This window comes from Saccopteryx bilineata, chromosome 3 (genome assembly GCF_036850765.1).
Source record: "Saccopteryx bilineata isolate mSacBil1 chromosome 3, mSacBil1_pri_phased_curated, whole genome shotgun sequence".
In the NCBI taxonomy this organism is placed as follows: domain Eukaryota; kingdom Metazoa; phylum Chordata; class Mammalia; order Chiroptera; family Emballonuridae; genus Saccopteryx; species Saccopteryx bilineata.
The window spans coordinates 189,237,272-189,254,438 of NC_089492.1; the positions used below are offsets into that span (position 1 = coordinate 189,237,272).

Here is a 17,167-nt window from a genome sequence, read left to right on the forward strand (position 1 = left end):
GTGGGAATACAGGGAACATACCTCAACATGATAAAGGCCATCTATGACAAACCCACAGCCAACATCATACTCAATGGGCAAAAATTAAAAGCAATCTCCTTAAGATCAGGAACAAGGCAAGGGTGCCCCCTTTCACCACTCTTATTCAACATAGTTCTGGAAGTCCTAGACACAGCAATCAGACAAGAAGAAGAAATAAAAGGCATCCAAATTGCAAAAGAAGAATTAAAACTATCATTATTTGCTGATGACATGATACTATACATAGAAAACCCTAAAGTCTCAGTCAAAAAACTACTGGACCTGATAAATGAATTCAGCAAGGTGGCAGGATATAAAATTAATATTCAGAAATCAGTGGCATTTTTATGCACTAATAATGAACATCAGATAAGATGTTAATAACCGGCCGGACCTGTGGTGGTGCAGTGGGATAAAGCGTCGACCTGGAACACTGAGGTCGCCGGTTCGAAACCTTGGGCTTGCCTGGTCAAGGCACATATGGGAGTTGATGCTTCCTGCTCCTCCCCCTTCTCTCTCTCTCTGTCTCTCTCCTCTCTCTCTAAAAAATCAATAAATAAAATATTTTTTAAAAATGTTAATAACCAAAATTTATAAAGAACTTGTAAAACTCAACACCAGGAAGACAAACAATCCAATCAAAAAATGGACCAAAGAAATGAATAGACACTTCTCCAAAGAGGATATACAGATAGATGAAAAAATATTCAACATCACTAATCATTAGAGAAATGCAAATTAAAACCACAATGAGCTATCACCTCACACCAGTCAGAATGGTGCTCATTAACAAAACAACACATGATAGGTGCTGGTGAGGATGTGGAGACAGGAGAACTCTCCTGCATTGCTGGTGGGAATGCAGACGGTGGAGTCACTGTGGAAAACGGTATGGAGATATGGAGACTCCTCCAAAAATTATAAATTGATCTGCTTTTTGACCCAGCCATCCCACTTTTAGGAGTATATCCCAAGAACACCATATCACCGACTGAAAAAAAGAAATGCATCCCATGTTTATGGCAGCATTGTTCACAATAGCAATGATCTGGAAACAGTCCAAGTGTCCATCAGTGTACAAGTGGATTAAAAAGCAGTGGTACATATACACAATGGAATATTATGGGGCCATGAAAAAGAAGGAAATATTACCTTTTGCCACAACATGGATGGACCTGGAAACTATTATGTTAAGTGAAATAAGCCAAGCAGAGAAAGAAAAATATATGACCTCACTCATTTGAAGAATCCAAGGAACAGTGAGAACTGAGAAACAGAATAGAGACAAAGGCGGGATCAAAGGGACCAGAGGAAAAGAGGACAGAGGGAAAGGGGATGATAGGATGGGATAAACCTGAAGGTAAGGGGGGAGGGCACTATGGGGAAGGGGACAAGTGAGATGTTGAGGGGAATACGGGAGAGGTAGGCTGCATTGAGGGCGACACTAGAATATGTAAACACAATTAATTAAATTTAAAAAATCATGGAATGCTAATAACAACAATAAATAAATAGTAAAAACTCTTTAAAAAAGAAGATCAAGGAAGCTATAACATGTAGAAACATGTACCATGTTCATGGATAGGTAAAATAAACATCATTAAAATGTCTATATTACCCAAAGCAATCTATAAATTCAATGCAATTCCTATTAAAGTACCAATGACATACTTCAAAGATATAGACCACATATTCCAAAAATTTATATGGAACCAAAAAATAACACGAATAGCCTCAGCAATCTTGAAAAAGAAGAATAAAGTGGGAAGTATCATACTTCCTGATATCAACTTATACTACAAGGTCATTGTACTCAAAACAGCTTGATACTGGCATAAGAACAGGCATATAGAGTAATGGAACAGAACAGAGAACCCAGAAATAAACCCACACCTTTATGGACAACTGATATTTGACAAAGGAGGTAAGAGCATACAATGGAGTAAAGACAGTCTCTTTAACAAATGGTGTTGGGAAAACTGGACAGCTACCTGCAAAAAACTGAAACTAGACCACTAACTTACACCATTCACAAAAATAAACTCAAAATGGACAAAAGACTTAAATGTAAGCCGTAAAACCATAAGCATCTTAGAAGAAAACATAGGCAGTAAGCTCTCTGACATCTCTCGCAGCAATATATTTGCTGATTTATTTCCACAGGCAAGCGAAATAAAAGAAGGATAAATAAATGGGACTATGTCAAACTAAAAAGCTTTTGCACAGCTAAAGACAATAAGAACAAAATAAAAGGACAAACCACACAATGGGAGAACGTATTCGACAGTATATCTGATAAGGTATTAATAACCAAAATGTATAAGGAACTTGTAAAACTCAATACCTGTAAGATAAACAATCCAATCAAAAAATGGGCAAAAGAATTGAATAGACACTTCTCAAAAGGGGACATACAGGTGGCCAATAGGCAGGTGAAAAAATGTTCAACATCACTAATCATTAGAGAAATGCAAATTAAAACCACAATGAGCTATCACCTCACCCCAGTCAGAATGGCGCTCATCAACAAAACAACACAGAATAAGTGCTGGCGAGGATGTGGAGAAAAGGGAACCCTCCTACACTGCTGGTGCGAATGCAGCCTGGTGCAGCCAGTGTTGAAAACAGTATGGACATTTCTCAAAAAATTAAAAATAGAACTGCCTTTTCACCCAGCCATCCCACTTTGAGGAATATATCCTAAGAACACCAAATCACTGATTCAAAAGAAGAAATGGACCCCGTGTTTATGGCAACATTGTTTACAATAGCCAAGATCTGGAAACAGCCCCAGTGACTGTCAGTGGATGAGTGGATTAAAAAGCAGTGGTACATATATACAATGGAATACTATGGGGCCACGAAAAAGGAGGAAACATTACCTTTTGTGACAACATGGATGGACCTGGAAACTGTTATGTTAAGTGTAATAAGCCAAGCAGAGAAAGAAAAATATCATATGACCTCACTCATTTGAGGAATCCAATGAACAATATGTACTGTGAAGAATCAAATAGAGACAGAGGTGGGATCAAAGGGACCAGAGGGAAAGTGGACAGAGGGAAAGGGGATGAGAGGATGGGATCAGAGAAGGGAAAGAGTGTGGTGAAATTATAGATACACAGCACAGCGTTATAGAGAGCAGAAAAGCAAATCCTGGAGGGAAGGGGGTAGGGCATTGGGGGGAGGGGGGCAAAGGGGATGTTGAGGGGAACACAGGGTGGGGGGATGTATTCAGTGGGACAGTTGAATCTATGTAAGCACAATAAATTAAAATCAATCAAAAAAGAAAGAAGAACTGGATGTGGGCTCTAGTAGTTCTGTGTTGTATGGCCACCCAAGAGCCATGGTTATCTCTGTTTCACAGTGGTCTGCATAGGTACACAGCTTGGCCTGCACGTGATTCTCTTCTAGTAGAGGGGAAGACAGGGCGCTGTGGCTGGGGGCTGTTTCATGCTGGGTGGTCAGGAAGGGTCTTTCAGAGAAGGTGACATTTAAGTTGAATCTTTAGTACAGATGGAGTAGGACAGCTAGCTCAGGTTCTAAAGCGGGAATGTTCAGAGAACAGAAAGAGGACCACATGCTAAGCATTGTGAGTGAGCAGGACATGGTGAGAGAGGAAGTCAGCAAGATAGTCAAGGGCCACACCAAATTAGTCCTCAGAGACCAAGGAAAGGAGCTAGGCTTTATCCTAAAGTCAATGGAGACTGGGAGGGGATGGAGCAGAGATGAAAGGTGATACGGCCAGGAGTCACAGGTCATGGCTGACTCAGGTGTGTGCACCTGGGTTTAATATAGAAAGAAGCAAATCTAACAGCAGGAGCACAGCTCTCTCGTTTCTTCTCCAACAAAAGGCAACTTCAATTTATTGTGACCATAGCTATGCACATATTCACTGTAGCCTCCTATTGAGAGCTTGGGTCCTGGGTAAGAGTATGGGTTCAAACATTAGCCTTGTGCACACCAACTGTGCAGCCTTAAGGACACAGTACTGCCGCCTCCAGCCTCTGTCTTCATCTGCAGTGTGGGCTACAGCAGAGTCCCTCTCATTATTGCCAGGGGCAAAGAGCAGACACAGCACTGACATGCAGGAAATGATGCAGAACTCCATTGCTGCAGCCATCACGCCATCCCTTTGTGGTCATCAGAAAAAAAAACATGAGCATGGAGCGGTGATGCCTTCGTGGTGTGGGTCTCAGGACTGCCCGAGACCAGCTGCATCTGAAAGGTGAACTCGGAGTCCCTGGGCTGCTCCCCACTCCTAGGAGGAGAGGGTTTGGGAGAGGGAGGGAGGCCACAGCTCAGTGGAGAGGGAGGGCCCCTAGGCTGTCCAGCAGGAGCACAGCTCATCTTGCACCTGAGTGCTGCCCTGCCAGGTGACAGGTCAGCGTCCAGAATGCCCTTGATGGAAGGACTTTAGAGGTCATCAAAGACATTCCAGGCTGCACCCTGAATCGCAGTGGCCTCTTGTATTTTAGAACAGCCTTCGTTGTTAGGGAACATTGCTTCTCATATTGGTTGAAATCCGCGTCCCCAGAACTTCCGTAGATCAAAACTAACACAAGATACATGTGCCCCTTTTTGGAATTCAGACATTCATTGACGCAGCACATTTTGGCAGGTGCTGTGGTAGAAGCTGTGCAGACAGTGAAGCCCAGTGTGAAGAACTTTGTGACCACCCTGGGCAGGTTTAGCCCCAGTGTACTCATTGACAAAATGGGAATATTACCTACTCATCTCGTTGGATTGCTGCCAGGCAAATCTGATGTCAAGTGCCTGCACTGCACTTGGCATGTAGTAGGTGTTCAGTAATGTGTCTTCTGAAATCTTATTATAATATTACTAGTACACATGTACCTTAAGATGGGACCAGCAAGGCTTATCAGGCAGAATGTGATGCCCGAGGCCTCAGTGCATGGCGATTCACGGCTGAGTAATCACATCAAGTTGCGTGGTCAGGAGGCTTCCCGTGCTGCAGCTATGGATCCGGGATGTAAGGAGGAGTTTGGGGTCTTCAGAGAGGAAGAAGAGAGCTAGGGTAGTGTGGGAAACTTGTCAGTGTGAGCAGTGGACAAGCAAAAGAGACCACCAGTTCAGTGAATTTCCATGGGTAATTTCCATAAATGCTGCCAAAGTAGGGTTTAAGTGACTAAAAACAAAACAAAACACATTTTTCTAAAATTATCAGGTGGACCAATGCCAAATTGGACTTGTGTCTCAAGCATCCAGTGAATTTAAATTTTCCTTTAACGTAATATTTTAATATTTTTAAATTGAGATATATTTATGTACAGTAAAAATCATCCTTTTGTAGACAGTTCTACAAGTTTTCACAGTCACACACAGTCATGTAATCACTACCAACCATGATATAGAGCAGTCACACCATCTGCCCGAAAATCCCCTTCACCTTATGGCCCCTTAAGGTGACCTTGCCTCCCATTCTCAGCCTATGGCATCCCATTCTCAGCCTGTGGCATCCACTAATGTTTTCTAACCCTACCAGGCTCCCCAAACTACGGCCTGCAGGCCACATTGGCCCCCTGAGGCCATTTATCTGGCCCCCACCGCACTTCCGGAAGGGGCACCTCTTTCATTGGTGGTCAGTGAGAGGAACACTGTATGTGGCGGCCCTCCAATGGTCTGAAGGACAGTGAACTGCCTGCCCCCTGTGTAAAAAGTTTGGGGACCGCTGCTACACCTTTGCCAGAATGTCATATTATCAGAATCAAATGACATATAACTCTCTGAACCTCATTCCTTTACATTTAGCATGATGCCTTTGAGATTCATCCATGTTGTGTGTATCAGTCGCTTGTTCCTTTTTATTGCTGAGTAATGTTCCACTGTGTGAATGAACCACAGTTTGTTCATCCATTTCCAAGGTGACAGATATTGGGGTTGTTTCAGTTTGAGGCAAATAGAAACAAAGCAGCTTTATAAACATTTACATGCAGGCGTTTGTGTGAACACAAGTTTTCATTTCACTTGGGTAGGTACCAAGAATGGGATTGCTGGGTCATATGATAAGTATATGTTTAACTTCATAAAAAGCTTCCATGCTCTCTTGGAAAGTGGCTGAATCATTTTACTTTCCCACCAGCGACGTATGACAGTGTCAGTGGCTCGGCATCCTCATCAGCACTTGGTAGTGACAGATGTTTTGTCTCTTGGTTTTGTTTTTCAGCTTGTCTAGTAGATGTAGTGATATATTATTGTGCTTTAAATTTCCATTATCACTTGAAATTAGCAGGTGATATTAAGTATCTTTTTACGTGCTTATTTGCCACCTGTATTGTTGAATTCTCTGTTCATATCTTTTATCTGTTTTCTAAAATTGAGTTATTTCCTTTTTGTTAAGGTCCATTTTATCAATTATTTTTTCATATGGGTCATATGTTTGGTGCTCTATCTAAGAAATCTTTACCTAATTCGAAATCACAATGATTTTCTTCTAAATGTTTCATAGTTTCAGGTTTTACACTTAAATTCAGTTTGAGTTAATTGTTTCAGCAGGTGAAAGATGTAAAGCAGGTTTACTTTTTCTCTTTTTGCTTCTGGATATCCAACTGGTCCAGCATCATGCTCAATATCAGACTCCTTTTGCTCCACAGAATAGCATTTTTACCTGTTTCAGAAATCAGTTGATGCATATGTGTCATATTTTGGATTTCTATTTTGGATTTTCTATTTATTCATATTATCTATGTATATTCTTTCTATAATATTACACTGATTTAGCCTGACCAGGTGGTGGCACAGTCAATAGAGTGTCAGACTGGGATGCGGAGGGCCCAGGTTTGAAACCCAGATGTCGTTGGCTTGAATGCGGGCTCACCAGCTTGAGCGTGGGGTTGCTGGCTTGAGCGTGGGATCACAGACATGACCCCATGGTCGCTAGCTTAAAGCCCAAGGTCACTGGCTTGAGCCCAACATCACTGGCTTGAGCAAGGGGTCACTCAGTCTGCTGTAGCCCCCCCCCCATCAAGGCACATATGAGAAAGCAATTGATGAACAACTAAGGAGCCACAATGAAGAATTGATGCTTCTCATCTCTCTCCCTTCCTGTCTGTCTGTCCCTATCTGTCCCTGTCTCTGTCTCTCTCTGTCTCTGTCACAAAAAGAAAAAAGAAATACTACACTGGCTTAGTTACTATTCCTTTATAGTAAGTCTGAAAACCAGTAGTGCAAGCTCTTCAACTTTGTTCTTTTGCAGAATTGTTTAGGTTATTCCTTTGCTTTTATACAAGAATGTAAATTCAGCTTATTGATTTCTATAAAAACTTCTGCTCAGATTTTGGTTGGAGTTGTGCAGAATGTATTGATTAGTCTGGAATGACTTGATATCATATAGTCTTTCAATACATGACCATAGTATATCTCACCCATTAATTACATCTTCTTTAATTTATTTCATCAATATTTGTACTTTTAAGCGTACATATCTGGCACTTATCTAAGATTTATTTTTTGATACTATTGCAAATGGTATTATTTTTATTATATATAGGTTTCCAATTATTCATTACTACTTTAATAGAAATACAGTTGATTTTTGACTATTGACCTTGTATTTTGCTACCTTTTGACTATTGACCTTGTATTTTGCTACCTTATTAAGTTTAGTATACTTTTAAAATAGATTACTTGGGGTTGTCTTATGTAGGCAAATCATGTCATCTCTGTATAACAATTTTATTTCTTTCCAATTCATATGTCTCATTTTTTTTTTTGCCTTATTTCACTGGCTAGCATTTCTAATGAGTATTCTTTTTTATATTAATTTATTCTTCATATGTTTATCATATTGGTCCTGTTGGGAAAACTCATTTATTCACTCATCAAACATTTATTGAATAGCTATTAAGTGGCAGATGCTATACAAGGCACTGAAGAAAATATAAAGAAAAGTAAAGTATAAGTCAGCCTCTAAGAAGCTAAGGACCATGTTGGAAACTTAATAAGATATTTTTCTAAATGAGAGGAATACCAGGTAAAAAGTACCAGTCATGCCATAGTCCGTTGGGATCAGATCCTAAGTGTACAAAGCCCTGGGTGGGGTTGTGTTGGGCAAACAAGTGTGTTAGGCTTGCTTGCTTCTACTTTGCCTGACTGGTGCATGAGCACAGGGCAGTACCACTTGTGTATAGTCTATGTAAGGCTGCAGGTGCTTGCCCTCAGGGTGGCAGATTATAGATTGTGGATTACCTGCCACCATTAAGAGGGGACATTGTTTGCTATTGTTTGCCAGAGAAGGGGCTCCCCCTGCCTGGCCTGTTTGCTCGTCAGCCCCCAGAGAGGAAAGCAGTTTTCCCTGCCTGCTTGCTTGTCCACCGTTGGAAGACTAATAAACAGAATGGCCCGCCATTTTCCAGCTCCACAGTTCCTTCATCATCTTCCCGAATCCAGTGGGAACCTGCATGGCCATGGCCACCAGCCTTACAGGTTGATAAGGAGCCTGGCAGTTTCCTACCTCTGTTCAGAGGGCTTCTTAGAACTGGCCCCTGATCTGTTCCCTGCGTTTCAGGTTGGGGTACACGCTAGCCCAAAAGATAGGGTAGGTTTAGTAATAAATGAGGCCTGACAGAGCCTAAGGGAAGTGGAAATATGTATCTGTTTGTTTTAATTCTTGCAAGAAGGATAATTTCTAAAAAACTGTACCTAAGAGAAAAAATGCTCACACTATTCCTTCAAAAACTCAGAGACCCTAGCAGGAAGCGATGCAAAAGAATACCCTTCCGGAACTGCTCCTTCCAGACTCTGAGGTTCAGTCAGAAATACAGCATGGGCTTCAACTTAGGGGGGGAGGGAAGTGTGACATGGGGGCACTAGTGTGTTCTTTATGTCTTTGTCACTTTTCAGAGGTGCTGAGTTGCCAGAACGGAGGAAAGGCCAGTGCAGAGACTTGCTGCTTCAGTAAAGACCAGAAATCCTGCCCCAGTTGGTTTTAGGAAATCGGAGGAAAGTGCACTCAGAGAAACTTCTAGACTCAAGTTTGGCAACTCAGGATGCATTTGAGTCAGTAACAGACATTGTGGGGAAGGGTCCTTTGAAAGGAGGAGGGCCTTTCCATATCCCCCAAGTCCTCCATCCTGCATGGTTCTGTATTCTGTGTCCATGGTGGTGACTCCATAACTATGATCAGCCCCTCATTGCAGCTGTGAGTACTCTGTATTACTCTTATCTGCTTACAGGTCTGCCACCCACTGAGGCAGTGGCACTCAGTAAGTATTTACTAAATGGCTGAATTAATAACGCCCAGTTAAGGTAGGTCTGAAGAATTCACAGACTGAGGTACCACTGGATCTCATATTCAGGTCCGTTTCCCTCCGATGCACTGGGTGAACCCAGAAGAGTCCCTCGAGCCTCTTATCCTATCACAGTCATTGCTATGTGTCCTCAGCACTTGGAAATATAAAGCAGGGGTGTCCAGAGAATGATTTCTAAATGAGCTTCCTGCCTTAAGGCAAAGGTCAATTGGCTGTGCAGTTAAAAGGACTGCAGAGTGAACGAAACTGTCGGGGGAAGAACGTGGGTGAAAGGTTGTTTGGAGCTCAGATTACTGTGGGTGGTTAATGGATGCTAAATAATTGAAAGAATAAAGCAAGAGACAGGTGAACGCTACACTGAAGAACCCGTGGTGAACTAAGGAGGTCCTAGAACATTTGCAAATTGGTCATTTATGTTTCATCAACAGTGTCTGCATCTTTTGTTAATTTTGAATGGTAGCAAGGGTTTCCCATTACAGGGCTATAGTTTCATGACAAACTTAAGTAGAGGAATTATGCCTGACCTACCATTCTACCCAATGATTTGGGATTATTTCAAAATAGCCTAAAGCTAGGAATGGCCCACTGTGGCCTGCTGATTTGCTTAGAAGGGGCTCAGGTACTTTTCCATTGTGACATTTTGAGGGGAGTTATGGGTTTTAGAGCATTATAGCTTTATCATTTCTTTTAATTGCCTGTTTTGCTAAAGCTGAAATGACTCTCTGTGATGGAGAAGGGATGAGGAGGAATCAGGAATAATAATTCTACTCATCTAGGAAGAATGCCTTCTTCAAAATGATCTTTGCTGTTAGTAAAGCTGGGAACATGCTCACATGACTCTCCCCCTGCAGTAAGTGACAGTAAAAATGCCTTGCACACAGTGGATAGCGATAACTGAGGTGAACTGGTTTAAATCACAAAGCCCAATGTGCACATCACCGGAGAACCTCGCTAGAGAGAGATGGAGGCTCGTTGGCAGCAGTAGACATGTCAGGCCCAGACCCGAGCCTCGTGTGGCTGGGCTTCCTCAGGAAATAACTAGGTACTTGCCCAACATGAGCTGTGCTTTTAGGTAAAATTTTCCCCTCTCTGCCGTGACCCGGCCCTCCCTCGGGGACTCTGCATTGTAGGGGTCATGGAGCCTTCTGTGTTTGAGCTATCCCACCTGCAACCCAGCCTGGGCTCACCAGCGCCCCTCTCATTAACTCTGAAAGGTGCCGAGAAGGGGGCAGTGTCCTTTGTCCCTAACTTGTGACAGTGGCCTGCCCTGCAGCCTGTGAGGACACCGTGCCACCAGGAAGCTGGTGATAAGTCCCTACGGCTCTTAGCATCTGTGGCGCCTACTCGTACTACAGAGGGCTGTTTCTTCCATTTTTCACAACTTAACTGAAAAGGGCACTTAAGTGAAGCAGGCAGTTAGTCCCAGGCAAAATCAATCTTCCTGCCTCAGGAAAGAGCCAGGCCCTGTGCAGCGGGTGTTTGGAGTTGGTTTGAGTGTGTGTTGACCCCGTTCCCTCTCAGGATTAACCGAGATGAATGACTAGCTGTGCTAGTGATGAGGGGTACGCGGAACCCCTCAGTCTCTGGCAGTGCCCAATGAGGGTCCATTGCCTGGGCCAGGCACCCTGAGCCCATGCCAAGTTGGAGCTCCAGCCTGGCAAGGAGGGCTCAGAGCCTGCCCTGGGGCTGGGCTGGTCTTCACAGGGAGTGTGGAGATGGGCAGATTGGAGAGGATTGTCAACAAAAAGGGGGGACAGGAAGCAAGGTAGGCACACAGTTTTAGAGCAGAGGAGGCTGTTCAGAAAAGGCAACACGCATCCAACTGTGTGTATCTCCCAAAGATGAAGTATATGCTCAGTTTTTTTTCCTCTTTGGCAGTTTTTAGGATGGATCACAATACTTGGTATTTCTCTCAGTTCTGTCCTCAGAGTTGTGTTTCTGTCCTCAGCTTATCTCTTTCTTTCCTACTGAGGGGCGGGCTTATCATTCACCCACAAGTGCCTGTGCCCTCATCCTCTGAAGCACAGGCTTCCCTGCTTTGTTTTGTTTTTTTCTTTGCTTTTTTTTGTGTGTGACAGAGACAGAGAGAGACACAGATAGGGACAGACAGGAAGGGAGAGATGAGAAGCATCAATTCTTTGTTGCAGCTCCTTAGTCTCCTTAGTTCATTGATTGCTTTCTCATATGTGCCTTGACCATGGGGCTACAGTAAAGCAAATGACCCCTTGCTCAAGCCAGCGACCTTGGGCTCATGCCAGTGACCTTGGGCTCATGCCAGCCACCTTGGGCTTCAAGCCAGTGACCATGGGGTCATGTCTATGGTCCCATGCTCAAGCCAGCGACCCTGCACTCAAGCTGATGAGCCTGCGCTCAAGCCAGATGAGTCCGTGCTCAAGCTGGCGACCTCTGAGTTTTGAACCTGTGTCCTCCACGTCCCAGTCGATGCTCTATCCACTGCGCCACTGCCTGGTCAGGTCCTTTGCTTTTTTTTTTGAAGCACATGTTTTTCAAATATAAAATTACTCACTATGCCTTCATTTACCTGCAAAACACCTGCCTGTGCCCCCAGGGGTTGACCTGAAAGAAATCACTCAAACAGGTTTCTCAACCTCAGCACTATTGATGCTTGGGGCCAGATCCTTCTTTATTGTGGAGCTGTCCTGCACTTTGTAGGATGTTTACTGTGTCCCAGGATCTACCCACTGGATCCCAAGTGCAATATACAACCCCCCCTTCCAATTGTGCCAGTCAAAAATGTCTCCAGACATCGCCAAAGGTCCCCCAAGGAGCACAATTCCCCAGCTAAGAACCACTGCTCTGTAGGACTCGTGCCAAAGCAGCCCACCCCTTTTAAACATATACCAGCGCATATGGCATGGTGGGTCATCCTCAGTATTAAACTGTTTATTATTTGTTCATTTTTCACCTATTTACCCATTGATTCATCCATCTGTGCAGCCAACTAACCAGCCAATCAACCATCTTTCCATCCATAGAATAGTCGTGCCTTTGTAGCTGGATATACATGGATGTAAGTCCTGACTGTCCTACTTACTGTCCACATGACCTTAGTTAGACTTAACATCCTTGAGCCTCACTCCTATCATCTACAGAAGAGGAGAAAATAGTTCCCCTCTCGTGAGAAACAGAGCAAGGCTGGGATTAGACTGGGCTTCATGGAGAGGACAATGGGTTCGAGTGGGGGAAAGACTGGCAGCAGAGATTCTGAATGCAAGGGTGAGGAGGTGGAGAGAGGGAGCATATTCAGAGCCCAAAAGGCAGCAATTAAAAGCTTATTATGATTTCTAGGAGTGCAGGGTGGCAGAAGGCAGAGAGGAAGATGGGGTCGATGTGACAGGCTCAAAAAGGTCTGGATGGGTAAATGTGGAGTAGCAGGTGGCAGAAAGATTCTTCCCAAAGGATGGATTATACAGGAGTTGGCAATCCTACAGGTTATTATGAGCTAAGTCTTCACTTATTCACTCTAATTAAATGGTCCTCTTGTTAGTAGTAATTCTACTCCCCCTACTCATTGTGAATTAGTAATTTTATTGTGCACTTATTATGTTCTAAGAGGTCATTTAAAGATGAGGAAACTGAAGCACAGCAAGGTTAAATGACTTGCCCCATGTCACACAGGTCCTGGATGCTAGGGCTGGAATGCAGACCCTGCAACCTGGACCTGAGAGCACAGGCCCTACAACCCGGTGCTCATTGTCTGAAGAGAACACTGAGCCTGGGGCACGGAGTGTGACACCACACCACCCAGATGAGGGGATGGCTTTTGGAATCTCTGTTGATCTGAGATGGTGACAAACGGGCATTTAAAAGAGCCTGGGAATTGGGTTTCTTTTAAAGGCATGAAGAAGCCAGGATGTGAGGCTGCATTGGTCTGACAGATAGTAGGGACCACCACTCAGAGGAAGATAACTCCGTTTCCCTTTCCTTCCTTTTTTCTCCTTATCCTTTCTTCCCTCCTCTTTTCCCCTCCTCTTCTTCCCTGTGGTCCCCCCTTCCTCCATACAGCCTCAAAACAAACCTTTGTAGCCTCAAAACATGACTGCATCTCTGTTGGGCTGCAGCCTGGCTCTGGCGGTGCAAGTGTCCACACACCCTGGGTGCCCCTGCTCCCTGACCCTCCTGGTGCCCTCCGTTCTGCACGCATGCCATGTGCTCCTGTGCCCCGGGTGGGAAGCCACAGCTCGTACCTGCAGAGCATGCCCACACACAAGAGTGTGGTTGTCAAGGAATGACACACAATCTGCCCCACCCTAGCAGTTCCTGTGGGCAGTGCTGCACCCTGGGGGGGGGGCGGGGGGCTGGGCTGTAGTGTGTACAGAACCCCTTTACAGTGAGTGTCGCCTGATGTCTGCAGGGCTTTCAGTTTGTGGCACACTTTTAATGTCCATCTTGTCAGATAATTTTTCCCATCAAAAATGGAAGATCATAAAAATAGGGCACCTGGGTCCCTCTCTGGACTCTACATTGGCTAGCCATGGCTGGGAACTTTCCCTTTTCAATTTCCTAATCTGACTGATGACAGCAGGAGGGCTTCTCTGTGACCAGGCCATGTTGGACCCTCCCATAGCCCATGCTACAAGCGCCTCTGGGTGGAGGTCAGACCTGTCCCCACACACCCTTTTCCTCCTGTTGTCCTGCTGTCCTCCAGTGGGGTCCTCCTGACCTGACCCCATCACTAAGACAGAACTTCAGAGCTATGCCTCCACTCTTGAAGTACCAGTGTGTGTCATTGGTTCTGGCCCCTGCCCATGCTTTACCTTCTGCCACCCTCTCTACACAGTTTTACATTGCTTTTTGTTTTCTTTATTTATTGATTTAAATTTATTGTGTTTACATAGATTCAAGTGTTCCACCGAATACATCCCCCCACCCCCGTGTTCCCCTCAACATCCCCTTTGCCCCCCTCCCCCTAACACCCTCCCCCCTTCCCTCCAGGATTTGCTTTTCTGCTCTCTATAACGCTGTGTTATGTATATATAATTAAACCAATCTCTTTCCCTTCTCTGATCCTATCCTTTCATCCACCTTTCCCTCTGTTTGCTTTCCCTCCGGTCCCTTTAATCCCTCCTCTGCCTCTATTCCATTCCTCCGTTCACATTGTTCATTGGATTCCTCAAATGAGTGAGGTCATATGATATTTTTCTTTCTCTGCCTGGCTTATTTCACTTAACATAATAGTTTCCAGGTCCATCCATGTTGTCACAAAAGGTAATGTTTCCTTCTTTTTCGTGGCCCCATAGTATCCTATTGTGTATATGTACCACTGCTTTTTAATCCACTCATCCACTGACAGACACTTGGGCTGTTTCCAGATCTTGGCTATTGTAAACAATGCTGCCATAAACATGGGGGTACATTTTTTCTTTTGAATCAGTGATTTGGTATTCTTAGATATATTCCTAAAAGTGGAGTGGCTGGGTCGAAAGGCAGTTTCATTTTTAAGATTTTGAGGAATCTCCATACTGTTTTCCACAGTGGCGCACCAGTCTGCATTCCCACCAGCAGTGCAAGAGGGTTCTCTTTTCTCCACATCCTCGCCAGCACTTATTCTGTGTTGTTTTGTTGATGAATGCCATTCTGACTGGTGTGAGGTGATAGCTCATTGTGGTTTTAATTTGCATTTCTCTAATGATTAGTGATGTTGAACATTTTTTCATCTGCCTATTGGCCACCTGTATGTCCCCTTTGGAGAAGTGTCTATTCATTTCTTTTGCCCATTTTTGATTGGATTAATCTTTCTGGTGTTGAGTTTTACAAGTTCTTTATAAATTTTGGTTATTAACCCCTTTTCAGATGTATTGTCAAATATGTTCTCTCATTGTGTGGTTTGTCCTTTTATTTTGTTCATATTGTCTTTAGCTCTGCAAAAGCTTTTTAGTTTGATATAGTCCCATTTGTTCATCCTGTCCTTTATTTCACTTGCCCATGGAGATAAATCAGCAAATATATTGCTGCGAGAGATGTCGGAGAGCTTACTGAGTTGTTCATGGTTTCACAACTTACATTTAAGTCTTTTATCTATTTTGAATTTATTTTTGTGAGTAGTGTAAGTTGGTGGTCTAATGTGCCTCTTTGTCACTGGATCAGAATTCACTTACATAATACGGCTGACATTGCTTGGCACCTGTCCATGCCAGCCACTGTGCTCAGTGTCGGGATGCAGAAGTGATTGAACAGTTTTTAAAAGTGACAGACATATTAATAAATGGCTGTAGTGATAAGACCTGAGTATAAGGAAGAGGTGCATCATGGAGGCTGTGGTGGTGATGCATGACAGCCAACTCAGAGGGCAGGACCCCTTGTGTCCAGCTCTCAGGGGTGCAGGGACGACTCGGTGGGTCAATGCTTAGAAATGCGTGCAGTTGAGCCTGGCACTTGGTGAGCACTCAACACAGATTAGTTTGTCATTCTTACCGTAGTGGCTGTGCTCCCTTCCAGCCCAGTTCCCCAAATTCCAATATCAAACCATATATACATATGGTGTTCAGAAATGAATCGTGATTAAAATAAAGCAAATGAATCAGTGGACATTGGGCCCATCAAGAGAGAACTAGAGAAGTGGGAGAGAGAGCAGATGCTGTTGGTATGCTGTTGGGAGGGGGAGTCTGGGAAGAAGAGACTGGATCCCACGGGCACATGACTCTGCCTTCCCACAGTGTGGCCACACTCCACACGCCTTAGCCACTGTCCCTTGTTGGCCTCTAGTGAGTCTCCTCATTGCTTCCCTTCTTTTTTTTCCTCCAGAAATAGGACCTTTTCATACATTTTATTTTTTATTTTTTAATCAGGAATATTTCAAAGCCTATTTCTCCATTTACCTTCCCTTCAATTCAAATCCCTTCTCAAATATTTATCACGTTTTCCTGTATGCCAGATACTAGATGAGACTCTAACAATACAGCTGGGAGCAAGACAACCCACCCGTCTTGAGGGGCACAGTCTGGCGGAACAGACCGGACCTCTGCAGGGAGGACTTGCCCGCCCCCTGGCCTTCTGCACCACTGCTGAGAGTCAGGCAGGTAACAGGACGGCTCTGCCTGGGTTCTCTTCCTCAGGAAGAGGTTTTGTGTGATTTTAACTTATTTGCAGATAATTAACCCTAAGGTCAAAATGCATACCCTCTGCCTCTGAAGAGATTGAAATCATATTTTTGAAGAGAAGTAATCGTTGTATAAAATTAAAAGTTTTTTGATGAATAATGCTGTCGTTACACAGGGAAGATATTACAGTAGCACTTTCTGCTATGTAATTATAAAAGCAAAGATGAATGAATACCTACAAGTGAAAACAGGATTTGGTTTTTCAGCAGAGGAAATTGAAGCTCTGTCAGTCACATGGTGTTCATTTCTCAATCTCAGTGGAATGTGTCCTGAATCATTTCAAATTCTAGCAGAGACTAGTCTCATGATACATTGTCTTTAACCTTTGTCATACAATGGCCTTAAATAGCATATTTCTTTTTTTTACCCTTAAGGATGGGTTTTTCTTACCCCTATCCTAACCATTGATACTTGTTCTAAAATACCAAAATCATTTCATAGACCCAGGTGGGGTCATAATCCCTTTTCTTTTCCCTCTTCCCATTGCCACACCTTGATCTGAGTAGTCACCTCGATTCCCCCATCTTTAATATAACTACTTTTGCCCAACAACATAGAAAGAGTAGTAGCCCAGCACTGGACTTGGTGTCAAAACTGTAGAGAGTCTGCCCTGCACTCTGATCTGATTTTTTTTTTATATTATGCAATTAAGCCAGAGCCCCTGTGGGGAGAGTTAGCCAGACTGATGTTTAAATCCATAGCAGACCATTTACTGCTGCAGCCTCTGTAACATAGAAAAATTTGCATTCCTCTCTC

General features: G+C 43.7%; 1 protein-coding gene across 8 annotated transcripts in view; it reads left to right on the forward strand.

Annotated features, from left to right (window-relative positions):
• Positions 1 to 17,167, forward strand: part of FARS2 (phenylalanyl-tRNA synthetase 2, mitochondrial) — a 672,513-nt gene that overhangs the window by 601,882 nt on the left and 53,464 nt on the right. The window lies entirely within an intron of this gene.